Below are 13,074 nucleotides of genomic sequence, written 5' to 3'. Positions count from 1 at the left end.
TTCCCTGAAGTATGCACAAATCTCAGGGAGCAGATTTGTACTGATTAGCTACATCAGACTGCTACTCGTTAATAAAGAAACATTCTCAATATTAAGATTCTACAAAAACAGTTACGCCTAAGATACACTTCATGTAAACCTATTTCAACAGTAGGGAAATGCTATTTACACAGAACACCAGTACTGCACACTGTTGACTGTTAATGAAGGTTACAATACTGGACAATGCCTTTCCCATCTAGTGGTTAGTCTAGATGTAGGAAGCTGAGTTCTGGTTGCAGAACCTACTCCATTTGTTGCCTGGTTTTAGATGTAACTTTGACTGAAGGGCACTGGGTTCCTGCTAAACAGGTCCCTAGTGTTCCTTCCCCAAAACAAGACACCTGGTCACTTGATCCCCAAGAGGCCAGTCCCTGTAGCACCTCTAAGTCCCTAGTAAATAGCACCTCTAGCACCTACGGCCTAGGTACCAAAGTGGGTCCCCAAGGGCTGCAGCATGTATTGTCCCGGTCTAAGGAAGCCAGCACCAAACTCATGCCGACTGCCATTGCAGGTTGTGTGACAAGGTGCTCCAAAAAGCAAAAATACGACATGGCACTCACTTGAGTATCATGTCCCTAACACTGCCTGTAATATTTGTAAGTCACCACTACAGTAGGCCTTACTCTCTTAAGGCAGGGTGCATCATATTACAGGTGAGGGCATATCTGCATGAGCAAATATGCCCCTACTGTGTCTTTCTCGATTCTTAGACTTAGTAAGTGACCAGGGAAGCCATTTTAAATGCATGTGCTGGACACTGGTCAATAAGAGTTCCCCAGCTACACAATGGCTTCACTGAAAATAGGGATGCTTGATATCAAACATCTCATATTAATAAACCCTTAATGGTTCTGGGAATGAATTCATTAATATGAGCACCCTGAGGGCACCTTAGAGGTTCCCCCTGAACACCTACCAACTTCTGGTGGGCTCACTGACTAGTTCTAGCCATCCTGCCACCCTCAGACAACATTCAGACCCCAAAGGGTGAGAGCCTTTGCGCTCTGGAGGTCAGAAAAGTAGCCTGATCTGGCATTCCTCAGAGGAAGGTGCTCACCCGCTGGCCCAGGGACCACCTGGCCAGGTGGGAAAATTAGCTATGCAGGAGGTATGTTGCATTTCCAGGCTGGAAACACCCCTAGGTTGACCAGCCTGAAATGAGCACAACCTTAGGAATTCTGTCATCTTGTGTGTGGTGTAATTAGGATTTCTGGGACAGGGTGATGCCCACTCCCCAAAGGAAGTGGTCCTCTAGGGGGTGTAGTGACCGCAAGAGGAAGCAGTCCATTGGCTACTACCCTTCACTCCCCTTAACGCCCTCTAAATTGAGTATCTACGGGACTCCCTGACACCACGACCTCAGATCTTCACTGGACACAAAAGAAGGAGTGAACGAGAAGTCTGCTGAACCCGAAAACCGAGGAGCACAACTGACTTGACACCAACCCTATTAGTATGCCTGCTGCACCTGACCCTTGAGGAACAACTGACTTGTTATACCTCTGCAGCCTCCATGAAATTGGTAAAGTTGCCAGTGCTTCGCAGATCACCAGGAACTCCCTTGGAGCAAAGGAGCTGCTTCCCTGCATTTGCAGGAAACCCAAGAAAGAATGAGAGGACCGCTAAAAACCGCTGCACATCACCACTGCACTACAGTCGCCTACACGGAACTGAAGTGGGAAAACGGTGTCCACGTCTGCAACCACCTCGACTGCCGCAGGCGACAGAAAACCAGACAGTCCAAACCATCTCTGAACATGGATGCTCTGGACCAAGGAGAACAGGACCACTGGTGTCCCTACATCCCTGAGCATCCCAAGATTTGAACCTCGCTTGGTGGTTCAACTGGAATGGACTCTCAGTCCCCCACTACTGCAACTTTGTGACCGGACCGATCACCATATTGTCGCAAGAGGCATGTAAGGAAATGCCTCCTTGGCATGGTTACCCCCTGAGTTTTTGCCTTTGCTGATGCTAAGTTTTGATTGAAAGTGTGCTGGGACCCTGCTAACCAGGCTCCAGCACCACTGTTCTTTCCCTAAACTGTACCTTTGTTTCCACAATTGGCACAGCCCTGGCACTCAGATAAGTCCCTTGTAACTTGTACCCCCGGTACCAAGGGCCCTGATGCCAAGGAAGGTCTCTAAGGGCTGCAGCATGTCTTATGCCACCCTGGGGACCCCTCACTCAGCACATGCACACTGCCTCACAGCTTGTGTGTGCTGGTGGGAAGAAAAAGACTAAGTCGACATGGCACTCCCCTCAGAGTGCCATGCCAACCTCACACTGCCTGCGGCATAGGTAAGTCACCCCTCTAGCAGGCCTTACAGCCCTAAGGCAGAGTGCACTATACCACAGGTGAGGGCATATGTGCATGAGTACTATGCCCCTACAGTGTCTAAGCAAAACCTTAGACATTGTAAGTGCAGGGTAGCCATAAGAGTATATGGTGTGGGAGTTTGTCAAACACAAACTTCACAGTTCCATAATGGCTACACTGAAATCTGGGAAGTTTGGTATCAAACTCCTCAGCCCAATAAATGCACACTGATGCCAGTGTACAATTTATTGTAAAATACACCCAGAGGGCATCTTAGAGATGCCCCCTGAATACCAATCTGACTTCTAGTGTAGACTGACCAGTTCCTGCCAGCCTGCCACAAACCAGACAAGTTGCTGGCCACATGGGGAGAGTGCCTTTGTCACTCTGTGGCCAGGAACAAAGCCTGTACTGGGTGGAGGTGCTTCACACATCCCCCTGCAGGAATTGTAACACCTGGCGGTGACCCTCAAAGGATCACCCCTTTTGTTACAGCGCCCCAGGGCATCCCAGCTAGTGAGATGCCCACCCTTCTGGCCACTGCCCCCACTTTTGGCGACAAGGCTGGAGGAGATAATGAGAAAAACAAGGAGGGGTCACCCACCAGTCAGGACAGCCCCTAAGGTGTCCAGAGCTGAGGTGACTCCTGCCTTTAGATATCCTCCATCTTAGTTTTGGAGGATTCCCCCCAATAGGATTAGGGATGTGCCCCCCTTCCCACAAGGAGGAGGCACAAAGAGGGTGTAGCCACCCTCCAGGACAGTAGCCAATGGCACTCCCAGACAAACACACCCTTAAACCCAGAAAATCAGATTCCTGCAACCTGAACTACAAAGAAGGACTGCTGACCTACAAGCCTGCAGAGACGATGGACGAGGACAACTGCTTTGGCCCCAGCCCTACCAGCCTGTCTCCAGAGTTGAAAACCTGCAACCAGTGACGCATCCAACAGGGACCAGCGACCTCTGAAGCCTGACAGGACTGCCCTGACCCCCAGGACCAAGAAACTCCTGTGAACAGCGGCTCTGCTCAAAAACAGCTACAACTTTGCAACAAAGAAGCAAATTCCAAAGAACTCACTCTTCCGGCCGGAAGCGTGAGACTTCACACACTGCACCAGACGCCTCTGGCTCAAGATCAAGAGAACTCTACATGGAGGACTACCCGGCGACTGCGACCCCTTAAGTAACCAGACACGACCCCCCCCCTGAACCCACACAGCGACACCTGCAGAGAGAATCCAGAGGCAACCCCTGACCGCGACTGCCTGTAACAAGGGACCCGTTGCCTGGAACAAGCACTGCACCCGCAGCCCCTAGGACCTGAAGGAACCGAACCTCAGTGCAGAAGTGACTCCCAGGTGACCCTCTGCCTAGCCCAGGTGGTGGCTGTCCCGAGAAGCCCCCCTGTGCCTGCCTGCACCTCTAGAGTGACCCCCAGGTCCCTTCGTTGAATCCTATCTAAAACCTGACGCCTGCTGTGCACACTGCACCCGGCCGCCCCTGTGCCACTGAGGGTGTGTTTTGTGTGCCTACTTGTGTCCCCCCCCCCCAGTGCTCTACAAAACCCCCCTAATCTGACCCGACCCCCCCCCCCCCGAGGACGCGGGTATTTACCTGCTGGCAGACTGGAACCAGAGCACTCCTATTCTCCATAGGCACCTATGTGTTTTGGGCACCTCTTTGACCTCTGCACCTGACCGGCCCTGAGCTGCTGGTGTGATAACTTTGGGGTTGCCTTGAACCCCCAACGGTGGGCTGCCTATGCCCAGGAACTAAGACTTGTAAGGGTCTTACTTACCTCACAATCTAACCTTTACTTACCTCCCCCAGGAACTGTTGATTTTTGCAGTGTCCACTTTTAAAATAGCTTATTGCCATTTTGTAAGGAAATGCCTCCTTGGCATGGTTACCCCCTGACTTTTTGCCTTTGCTGATGCTAAGTTTTGATTTGAAAGTGTGCTGAGGCCTGCTAACCAGGCCCCAGCACCAGTGTTCTTTCCCTAACCTGTACTTTTGTTTCCACAATTGGCACACCCTGGCATCCAGGTAAGTCCCTTGTAACTGGTACCAAGGGCCCTGATGCCCGGGAAGGTTTCTAAGGGCTGCAGCATGTCTTATGCCACCCTGGGGACCCCTCACTCAGCACAGACACACTGCTTGCCAGCTTGTGTGTGCTAGTGAGGACAAAACGAGTAAGTCGACATGGCACTCCCCTCGGGGTGCCATGCCAACCTCACACTGCCTATGCAGTATAGATAAGTCACCCCTCTAGCAGGCCTTACAGCCCTAAGGCAGGGTGCACTATACAACAGGTGAGGGCACAAGTGCATGAGCACTGTGCCCCTACAGTGTCTAAGCAAAACCTTAGACATTATAAGTGCAGGGTAGCCATAAGAGTATATGGTCTGGGAGTCTGTTTTACACGAACTCCACAGCACCATAATGGCTACACTGAAAACTGGGAAGTTTGGTATCAAACTACTCAGCACAATAAATGCACACTGATGCCAGTGTACATTGTATTGTAACATACACCCCAGAGGGCACCTTAGAGGTGCCCCCTGAAATCTTAACCGACTATCCGTGTAGGCTAACTAGTTCTAGCAGCCTGCCACACACCAGACATGTTGCTGGCCACGTGAGGAGAGTGCCTTTGTCACTCTGTGGCTAGTAACAAAGCCTGTACTGGGTGGAGGTGCTTCACACCTCCCCCTGTAGGAACTGTAACACCTGGCGGTGAGCCTCAAAGGCTCACCCCCTTTGATACAACACCCCAGGGCACTCCAGCTAGTGGAGTTGCCGCCCCCCCCACCCCCGGCCACGGCCCCACTTTTGGCGGCAAAGCCGGAGGAGATAATGAGAAAAACAAGGAGGAGTCACTGGCCAGTCAGGACAGCCCCTAAGGTGTCCTGAGCTGAGGTGACTCTAACTTTTAGAAATCCTCTATCTTGCAGATGGAGGATTCCCCCAATAGGATTAGGGATGTGCCCCCCTCCCCTCAGGGAGGAGGCACAAAGAGGGTGTACCCACCCTCAGGGCTAGTAGCCATTGGCTACTAACCCCCCAGACCTAAACACACCCCTAAATTCAGTATTTAGGGGCTCCCCAGAACCTAGGAACTCAGATTCCTGCAACCTAAGAAGAAGAGGACTGCTGAGCTGAAAAATCCTGCAGAGAAGACGGAGACACCAACTGCTTTGGCCCCAGCTCCACTGGCCTGTCTCCCCACTTCTAAAGACACTGCTCCAGCTACGCTTTCCACACGGACCAGCGACCTCTGAAGCCTCAGAGGACTGCCCTGCATCTAGAAGGACCAAGAACTCCCGAGGACAGCGGCTCTGTTCACCAAAGACTGCAACTTTGCAACAAAGAAGCAACTTTGAAACCACATGCGTTTCCCGCCGGAAGCGTGAGACTTGTCACTCTGCACCCGACGCCCCCGGCTCGACTTGTGGAGAACAATCACTTCAGGGAGGACTCCCCTGCGACTACGAGCCCGTGAGTAGCCAGAGTTGACCCCCCCTGAGCCCCCACAGCGACGCCTGCAGAGGGAATCCCGAGGCTCCCCCTGACCGCGACTGCCTGCTTCAAAGACCCGACGCCTGGGAAAGACACTGCACCCGCAGCCCCCAGGACCTGAAGGATCCGACCTCCAGTGCAGGAGCGACCCCCAGGTGGCCCTCTCCCTTGCCCAGGTGGTGGTTACCCCGAGGAGCCCCCCCCCACCCCCCTTGCATCGCTGAAGAGATCCCTTGGTCTCCCATTGATTCCTATTACGAACCCGACGCCTGTTTACACACTGCACCCGGCCGCCCCGTGCCGCTGAGGGTGTACTTTCTGTGTGGACTTGTGTCCCCCCCGGTGCCCTACAAAACCCCCCTGGTCTGCCCTCTGAAGACACGGGTACTTACCTGCTGGCAGACTGGAACCGGGGCACCCCCTTCTCCATTGAAACCTATGCATTTTGGGCACCACATTGACCTCTGCACCTGACTGGCCCTGAGCTGCTGGTGTGGTAACTTTGGGGTTGCTCTGAACCCCCAACGGTGGGCTACCTTGGACCCAAACTTGAACGCCGTAGGTGGTTTACTTACCTGCAAAAACTAACTAACACTTACCTCCCCCAGGAACTGTTGAGAATTGCACTGTCTAGTTTTAAAATAGCTATATGTCATTTATGTGAAAACTGTATATGCTATTTTGCTAATTCAAAGTTCCTAAAGTACCTACCTGACATACCTTTAATTTGAAGTATTACTTGTAAATCTTTAACCTGTGGCTCATAAAATAAACTTAGAAAATATATTTTTCTATACAAAAACCTATTGGCCTGGAATTGTCTCGGAGTGTGTGTTCCTCATTTATTGCCTGTGTGTGTACAACAAATACTTAACACTACTCCTTTGATAAGCCTACTGCTCGACCACACTACCACAAAATAGAGCATTAGAATTATCTCTTTTTGCCACTATCTTACCTCTAAGGGGAACCCTTGGACTCTGTGCATACTATTCCTTACTTTGAAATAGTGCATACAGAGCCAACTTCCTACACCAAGCAGAAACCACAGAGCCATAAGTAGTTAGAAACCGGTTCAGGAATAACCCCCAGACTAACAAGCAAGGTGAAAGGCTCATTTAAGGAAGAAACATGAGAGGATTTTCAGTTAAAGGCCAACTGATGTCTAACAGACCCACAAGCATTTACAACATCAGCAGACGAGTCTAACACACTCTCCATGACTACAGATTTAGCCTGATAAGACAATGGGAGCATAATTGAGTTAGCACAGAGCACACAAGCGCACAATTAAACAATGGGTGCGCAGGGAAGAGACCAAATTCTGAACACACGGTCTGAGACACACAATGTCGCCAGCACACACTTCACGTAAATTACATACCATGACGCACGCACACATTCATGGGTCAAAGAATACTCTGTCAAAGTTTTGTCAAATGTATAATAAAGAATGTGTAATGTATTAGCTCAGGATTTCGGGGTTATGCGGTGACATGTTTTCAAGTTTTTTTTTCATTTTAAATCTACAACATGCAAGTCAACTTGTATTTTTTATATGTAATAAAGCATTGTACCCAATTGTATAATAAAAAGGCCTGTCTGAGGAGGCATTTGAGAAAAAAAAAAAAAACAGAGCAGGGTGGCAGGCTTGAGGGGCAGTCTGCAGTGTTTTTCTCCCCCTCTCTACAGTAAATACTGTCTTTGGATTGCCAAAAAGATTATGCATGGTTATTTGAGTTTTCGGAGCGTTTTCGTTCAACCCACAACATAAACAACATTATTTGAGTAGCAATGTACCACTAATGGCAACTATGGTTGGAATAAATGAAAATGAAATAGTTTTTGCACTTACAACAGATTTAGCATTTTGTAAGGCAAATGTATGAATTCACTGGAGTTATGCACAGCTGTTTAACTGCAAACTCTATAACCACTTTGTTCTATATGCAACCAAAACAATAGCAGGGGCTTGAAAACATGTTCGTTAAAAGCTATTTTTTCAACTAAATAGCTAGGAATGATAGCGTAAAAGTAATAAAGGCAAAAACAAACTACCAGGCACATTTTTATAGAATATGCCACAAAACTGACTTTTTGAATGCTATCATATATCGGTCTTTAGGATTACAGACTCTGCATACTCCTGCCAACTGGTGTTACTCTAGGATGATTGCAACTTGTTTATCTTCAAAAAAGTATTTAGAGGGAGGTCTCAGTGACTCCTCCTTTGGTCTTGCATGCGCATGGGTACAGACTCCATTGTTAGATTGTTTTTCGCCCATCGGGTTAAGGGTAGGAATTGAGTAGTGATAGAAAAGTATAGTATACATATATACAGATAGAGAAAAAAATATTAAGTTAAAGAAATCTGTAACATATGCTTGATTACAGGGAGGATAATGAGCAAATGTGAATCTACAGCACTACATGCAACAGATGCTTACAAGGTAAGTAAAATAAACCATTTGTAGCATGTGTGGTTGTAGGTACCCATGCTCTGCATTGACTATTAAAGAGTACTTCCCTAAGAGGTGGCTAGTCAATGGATGCTGCAGAAGTCTAAAACACAGTCCCTAAAGACAGTTTGACCAAATTTAACTTGCTGCCTAGCAGGACTAACGACACAATAGTGTTTTTTATATTTACGATATCTTTTATTGATTTTAAAGGTTAAAAACAATGACAGTCTGGTTTTGGGGGGTTGGGGGGGGGGTGGGGGGCTAATCTCAAATTTTGTTATTGTAGGAGGTAGAAAATAATGCCTTGCAGGGTTTACATGCTTTGGAGTACAGTAGTGGACAAAATGCTCACACTTACCAGCATTGCAGGTCCGTGTAGCGGGCCTATGGGCTTCTCAGAGTATGTACATGCACTCTTGGGGTAGATTAAAGTAAACAAACTCTTAAGACCTCAATAGCCAAATCGCAAGGTCGAGCTGTCTAGGGTCCAGGTACCCGACTTTGTTGTACTTTTGTCTGAGAAGGTCCGGCCTGTTGGAGAACTTCTTGTGTGGGGTGATACACATTTCCATAAGAGTCGAGAACCACAGTTGCGTGGCCCACATTGGAGACACCAGGATAAGAATGAGAGACATTTGCTTGAGCTTCCTGACCATGTAAGGTATCAGTGTGCCAGAAGGAAAGGGTTATTCAAAGATTTATCTACAGAGCATTGTCCAAGGACTTGGGGTGTGCAAACCTGGTGGCGAAGATTGGGCATTTCACGTTTTAACAGGCGGCGAAAAGGTCTATGTTGGGGGTGCATCATCTTTGGAAGTAAGGGAGTAGGACTTGAGAGTGGAGTCCTGCTGCGCAGATCAGCAAAGTCGCTGTTCACTTACTGAAAAATACTCTGCCTGGAGATGAACATGGTGATGGATGGCCCAACACCGCATTCTCTGTGCTAGGGTCAATAGCAGAGGGGAATGAATCCCTCGTTGCTTCTGCATGTAGAACATGGCGTCATGTTGCTGGTCTGCACAAAGGCTACTCTGTCTTGAATGTTTTGAAGAAAAGCTGTGAGAAATACCTAAATGGCGAAAATTTCCAAGTGGTTGATGTGGAGACCTTTTAGATAAGGTGGCTATAACATACCACGGACTATCATATTGTTGAGGTGTGCTATAAGCCCACTAAAGATGAGTCCTTGGTGAAGGTCATTTTCAGAACTGGGTCTGCAAAGGGCACGCCCTGCAACAGGATTGTTGCTGTTCCACCACTACAGAGAGCGATGGGTGCTGGCCCTTGCCAACACTAGATCCTCCACTGACCCTTTGTTTGTGACCACTGGCCAGAGATACATTCCTGAAGCGGGCACAAAGGTAGTCTTGTACAGGGGACTATAGCAATTCATGACCCCATCATTCCCAGTAGGTCCATGATCATGGAAACTGGGAGTGGACTGAGTGGCTGAAAAAGAAGGAGAAACTGCTGGAATGTTCACACCCTATGGGGGACTGGGGAAGGCTTTGCCCACTACAGAGCTGAGTACCGATTCCAGGAAGGGTTAAATCTCAAGTGGCTGCAAGTTTGACATGATGTCATAGGCTGCAAACCCCAGGCTGTGCAGAAAGGAGATTGCAGTGTGGGTTAAGAACTCTTGTCTGATTGAGCTCTTGATCAGCCAATCGTTGAGGTAGGGGAAGACACAGGTTTCTCTCCTTCTGAGGTAAGCGGCTATCAGGTTTAAACAATTTGTAAAGATCCTTGGGGCTGTGGTGACACCAAGGGGTAGTACCTTGAACTGGTAGTGTTGACCACTTACCATGAAGCAGACCTAGTGCAGATTAATTGGATGGAACAGGATGGCAAAGTAGGTATTATTCAGGTGTAGTGTGGTCATGTTACCTTGCTGCAGTAGGGAGATGACGTCCTGTAGGGTGACCATGTGCAAGTGTACTGAGGGGATGTATCTGTTGAGGCCTTTTTGGGAATGAGGAGGTATAGAGAGTAGACCCCTTTGCCCTGGTGCTGATGCAGCACTGGCTCTATGCTTCCTTTGAGTAGGAATGCCTGTGCCTCCTCTTGCAGCAGGATGAGATGTTCTAGGCTGAGGGTGTGGGTGCAGGACAGAATGTTTGGTAGGGTTCAAATGAGCTCTAGGCAGTAACCGTGCTCGATGATGGATAGGACTCCATGGTCTGTGGCGATCCCCCCCAAGCTCCCACTCCACAAAAGCTATGTGACTGGGGTTTTTGGAATGATGGTTAAGTTAATTCATGGAGGTGGAGGCTCCATTGCTCCATTGCTAGGGGTGCCTCTGCCTCAGCCCCTTGAGCTATTTCCTCTAAAGGAATCCCTTTTGACATGCCTACTGCCCTACTGGGCCTGAGTGAGTGAGTGAGTTTGGTGGAGGTGGCCTGGGATGCTGCACTCTTCAGAGTGGTAAGCCACTACTAAGGCATCAGATGACCCACAATGTACAATGGGTCAGTGTAAGGAAATGCATCCTTGGCATGGTTACCCCCTGACTTTGTGCCTTTGCTGATGCTATGTTTTGAATTGAAAGTGTGCGGAGGCCTGCTAACCAGGCCCCAGCACCAGTGTTCTTTCCCTAACCTGTACTTTTGATTCCACAATTGGCACACCCTGGCATCCAGATAAGTCCCTTGTAAGTGGTACCCCTGGTACCAAGGGCCCTGATGCCAGGGAAGGTCTCTAAGGGCTGCAGCATGTCTTATGCCACCCTGGAGACCCCTCACTCAGCACAGACACACTGCTTGCCAGCTTGTGTGTGCTGGTGAGAACAAAACGAGTAAGTCGACATGGCACTCCCCTCAGGGTGCCATGCCAGCCTCTCACTGCCTATGCAGGTATAGATAAGTCACCCCTCTAGTAGGCCTTACAGCCCTAAGGCAGGGTGCACTATACCATAGCTGAGGGCACCAGTGCATGAGCACTGTGCCCCTACAGTGTCTAAGCAATACCTTAGACATTGTAAGTGCAGGGTAGCCATAAGAGTATATGGTCTGGGAGTCTGCTTTACACGAACTCCACAGCACCATAATGGCTACACTGAAAACTGGGAAGTTTGGTATCAAACTTCTCAGCACAATAAATGCACACTGATGCCAGTGTACATTTTATTGTAAACTACACCCCAGAGGGCACCTTAGAGGTGCCCCCTGAAACCTTAACCGACTATCTGTGTAGGCTGACTGGTTCCAGCAGCCTGCCACACTAGAGACATGTTGCTGGCCCCATGGGGAGAGTGCCTTTGTCACTCTGAGGCCAGTAACAAAGCCTGCACTGGGTGGAGATGCTAACACCTCCCCCAGGCAGGAGCTGTAACACCTGGCGGTGAGCCTCAAAGGCTCACCCCTTTGTCACAGCACCGCAGGACACTCCAGCTAGTGGAGTTGCCCGCCCCTCCAGCCACGGCCCCCACTTTTGGCGGCAAGGCCGGAGGAAACAAAGAAAACAACAAGGAGGAGTCACTGGCCACTCAGGACAGCCCCTAAGGTGTCCTGAGCTGAGGTGACTAACTTTTAGAAATCCTTCATCTTGCAGATGGAGGATTCCCCCAATAGGATTAGGGATGTGTAGGAAAGTACCATCTTGCCTGGCATGTTACCCCCATTTTTTCACTGTATATATGTTGTTTTAGTTGTATGTGTCACTGGGACCCTGTTCACCAGGGCCCCAGTGCTCATAAGTGTGCCTGAATGTGTTACCTGTGTAGTGACTAACTGTCTCACTGAGGCTCTGCTAATCAGAACCTCAGTGGTTATGCTCTCTCATTTCTTTCCAAATTGTCACTAACAGGCTAGTGACCAATTTTACCAATTTACATTGGCTTACTGGAACACCCTTATAATTCCCTAGTATATGGTACTGAGGTACCCAGGGTATTGGGGTTCCAGGAGATCCCTATGGGCTGCAGCATTTCTTTTGCCACCCATAGGGAGCTCTGACAATTCTTACACAGGCCTGCCACTGCAGCCTGAGTGAAATAACGTCCACGTTATTTCACAGCCATTTTACACTGCACTTAAGTAACTTATAAGTCACCTATATGTCTAACCTTTACCTGGTAAAGGTTAGGTGCAAAGTTACTTAGTGTGAGGGCACCCTGGCACTAGCCAAGGTGCCCCCACATTGTTCAGAGCCAATTCCCTGAACTTTGAGTGCGGGGACACCATTACACGCGTGCACTACATATAGGTCACTACCTATATGTAGCTTCACAATGGTAACTCCGAATATGGCCATGTAACATGTCTAAGATCATGGAATTGCCCCCTCTATGCCATCCTGGCATTGTTGGCACAATTCGATGATCCCAGTGGTCTGTAGCACGGACCCTGGTACTGCCAAACTGCCTTTCCTGGGGTTTCACTGCAGCTGCTGCCAACCCCTCAGACAGGTTTCTGCCCTCCTGGGGTCAAGCACAGGTTTTTTTACATAAAACACAATAAGCTGTTTTAAAAGTGGACACAGTGCAATTTTCACAGTTCCTGGGGGAGGTAAAGTAATGTTAGTTTTAACAGGTAAGTAAGTCACTTACAGGTTTCAGTTTTTGGTCCAAGGTAGCCCACCGTTGGGGGTTCAGAGCAACCCCAAAGTTATCACACCAGCAGCTCAGGGCCGGTCAGGTGCAAAGGTCAAAGAGGTGCCCAAAACACATAGGCTTCAATGGAGAGAAGGGGGTGCCCCGGTTCCAGTCTGCCAGCAGGTAAGTACCCGCGTC

At 49.1% G+C, this 13,074-nt stretch overlaps 1 protein-coding gene across 2 annotated transcripts in view; it reads right to left on the bottom strand.

Annotated features, from left to right (window-relative positions):
• The window catches only part of MTA2 (metastasis associated 1 family member 2), a 524,852-nt gene that overhangs the window by 190,896 nt on the left and 320,882 nt on the right, over positions 1–13,074 (bottom strand). The gene's annotated exons all lie outside the window — the stretch shown is intronic.

This window comes from Pleurodeles waltl, chromosome 9, assembly GCF_031143425.1.
Source record: "Pleurodeles waltl isolate 20211129_DDA chromosome 9, aPleWal1.hap1.20221129, whole genome shotgun sequence".
NCBI lineage: Eukaryota > Metazoa > Chordata > Amphibia > Caudata > Salamandridae > Pleurodeles > Pleurodeles waltl.
The sequence above is the reverse complement of the archived record's forward strand: the minus strand, read 5'-3'. Positions and strand labels throughout refer to the sequence as shown.